Source organism: Oryx dammah, unplaced genomic scaffold, assembly GCF_014754425.2.
Source record: "Oryx dammah isolate SB20612 unplaced genomic scaffold, SCBI_Odam_1.1 HiC_scaffold_25, whole genome shotgun sequence".
NCBI lineage: Eukaryota > Metazoa > Chordata > Mammalia > Artiodactyla > Bovidae > Oryx > Oryx dammah.
This window is the reverse complement of record NW_024070209.1, coordinates 36,028,344-36,031,757: the sequence shown is the minus strand read 5'-3', so window position 1 is coordinate 36,031,757 and position 3,414 is coordinate 36,028,344.

Below are 3,414 nucleotides of genomic sequence, written 5' to 3'. Positions count from 1 at the left end.
TCTTCATTCAGTCATGGAGTACTTGCAGAGGAGAAAACAACATTATGCTCCTTTTATCCCATAGGAAATGACAGAATAGGTAGAAAAGAGACATACTAACATTAAAACATAAGCAATACAATAGGGAAGAATATGAATAAGTGGGATACATATTGAACTGTTTTCAAGGAAGGGTCAGACATTGCTTTCTATAGGAGAGGAAATGTAAACTGGGCCTTGAAAGACGGGCTGGGTTCTGAAAGGTAGATAGAAAGAAGACTGGTGTGTCAGACAGGAATAGAAGGTGTTCTGTGAGCAACAAGAAATATGTAAATATGAATGAAATTCTGGGGAAATCACTAGTAGGCCCTACATGGATTGACTAGAAAGGACACAAAGATAAAAGCAGAATGGTAGATTGGGGCTGATCTTGTGTAGGCCTTGAGTACCAGGCAAGAGTCTGGGCTTAATTTTGTTAATAATAGAGAGACAGGGAATATTTTTGAGCCAAAGACTGATAGGATAAAAATGGCCTCTTAAGAAGATTAATCTGCCAAGAGTGCCTAATTGAGAGATGAGGGATTGGTGAAATGGAGGAGAGTTGCAGACTGTGCTACAACCCATGATCTGAACTGCAGGACTGAACTGTTTGAAGAGGGCAACACTAGGAAAAGAGGTACAGCTGGTGTACCTGGCACAAAGAGGCCTTTCCTTGCTTGGATCTCCCTTCAGCCGGAAGAATGCAGTCAGCTGACAGCTTCCAGCTGCAGCACCTTTGGAACCTACCACAGCAACATTCAAGCTGAGGTCACCATTTCCCAGTGCGGCACCCATACCACACAGTGCCTGAGCATGGCAGGGCTACCCAACCTCGTTACTTCTACTCAGTGCAGAACTTTTCTATCAGGAGAGTTTTGCTCTGGAGCGTCCCCCTGGGTTGACTGAGACTTTGCTAGATCTGCAAACTCTGCTAGGCTCTCGTTGTCCAAGTCTGTTTCCTCCCCACTTTACTTTCATGAGTGTCAGATCATCATCCAGGTCTGAAGCCTTTCCCCACTCAAGGCTCCTTCCTCACCTTTGCCTACTAAGGTGTTAAGCTCCAATCCCCAACTAATAGAAAAATACTTTGGAAACACATGCAATGTTACACATTGTAAAATTCATACAAGTAAAGATTATAGCACTGAATTAGTTGCATCTAGGAAAGGCAGATTCTGAGTTTAACGATTCCATGCGCTAGAAAACTGAGACAGGCGATAATGATTTATGCACTGAGAAAAACACCAAAGTCACAGAAGCCAGCTTAAAGGAGTTTTTTACATAAGGAAATCTTTTTTTCTGATTTAACCTGAGATTAAATAAGTGACTAAATTAGCTACTTGAATATTTATTTAGAGGAATCGATTTAAAGAGAAAATTTTCATCTCACAACTGAAAGTAACAATGAGATAAATGGGAAGGGTAGAGTAGTTCTCTGACACGTGCTGCAGCTGGAATTCAACAAATGTGAGTCAGTGTATGTAGTATAATATTTCCTTCAGATAGCCAAGATTCTCAAAAAACCTTGAATAGCCAAAGCAATATTGAGAAAGAAGAATGGAACTGGAGGAGTCAACCTGCCTGACTTCAGGCTCTACTACAAAGCCACAGTCATCAAGACAGTATGGTACTTGCACAAAGACAGAAATATAGATCAGTGGAACAAAATGGAAAGCCCAGAGATAAATCCACACACCTTGGGCTTCCCTGGTGGTTCAGAAGTTAAAGCATCTGCCTGCAATCCGGGAGACCTGGGTTTGATCTCTGGGTTGGGAAGATCTCCTGGAGAAGGAAATGGCAACCCACTCCAGTATTCTTGCCTGGAGAATCCCATGGACGGAGGAACCTGGTGGGCTACAGTCCACGGGATCGCAAAGAGTCAGACACGACTGAGCGACTGAGCGACTTCACTTTCACTTTATGGACACCTTATCCTCGACAAAGGAGGCAAGAATATACAATGGATTAAAGACAATCTCTTTAACAAGTGGTGCTGGGAAAACTGTCCAACCACTTGTAAAAGAGTGAGACTAGAACACTAGAAAAATAAACTCAAAATGGATTAAAGATCTAAATATAAGACCAGAAACTATAAAACTCCTAGAGGAGAACATAGGCAAAACACTCTCCGACATAAATCACAGCAGGATCCTCAATGACCCACCTCCCAGAATACTGGAAATAAAAGCAAAAAATAAACAAATGGGATCTAATTAAACTTAAAAGCTTCTGCACAACAAAGGAAACTATAGGCAAGGTGAAAAGACAGCCTTCGGAATAGGAGAAAATAATAGCAAATGAAGCAACTGACAAACAACTAATCTCAAAAATATACAAGCAACTCATGAAGCTCAATTCCAGAAAAATAAACGACCCAATCAAAAAATGGGCCAAAGAACTAAATAGACATTTCTCTAAAGAAGACACACAGATGGCTAACAAACACATGAAAAGATGCTCAACATCACTCATTATCAGGAAATGCAAATCAAGACCACTAAGAGGTACCATTTCACAACAGTCAGAATGGCTGTGATCCAAAAGTCTACAAACAATAAATGCTGGAGAGGGTGTGGAGAAAAGGGAACCCTCTTACACGGTTGGTGGGAATGCAAACTAGTACAGCCACTATGGAGAACAGTGTGGAGATTCCTTAAAAAACTGGAAATAGAACTGCCTTCAGTTCAGTTCAGTTCAGTTCAGTTGCTCAGTCGTGTCCGACTCTTTGCAACCCCACGAATCACAGCATGCCAGGCCTCCCTGTCCATCACCAACTCCTGGAGTTCACTCAGATTCACATCCATCGAATCAGTGATGCCATCCAGCCATCTCATCCTCTGTCGTCCCCTTCTCCTCCTGCCCCCAATCCCTCCCAGCATCAAAGTCTTTTCCAATGAGTCCACTCTTCGCATGAGGTGGCCAAAGTACTGGAGTTTCAGCTTTAGCATCATTCCTTCCAAAGAAATCCCAGGGCTGATCTCCTTCAGAATGGACTGGTTGGATCTCCTTGCAGTCCAAGGGACTCTCAAGAGGCTTCTCCAACACCACAGTTCAGAAGCATCAATTCTTCGGCATTCAGCCTTCTTCACAGTCCAACTCTCACATCCATACATTACCACTGGAAAAACCATAGCCTTGACTAGACGGACCTTAGTCGGCAAAGTAATGTCTCTGCTTTTGAACATGCTATCTAGGTTGGTCATAACTTTCCTTCCAAGGAGTAAGCGTCTTTTAATTTCATGGCTGCAGTCACCATCTGCAACGATTTTGGAGCCCCCCAAAATAAAGTCTGACACTGTTTCCACTGTTTCCCCATCTATTTCCCATGAAGTAATGGGACCGGATGCCATGATCTTCATTTTCTGAATGTTGAGCTTTAAGCCAACTTTTTCACTC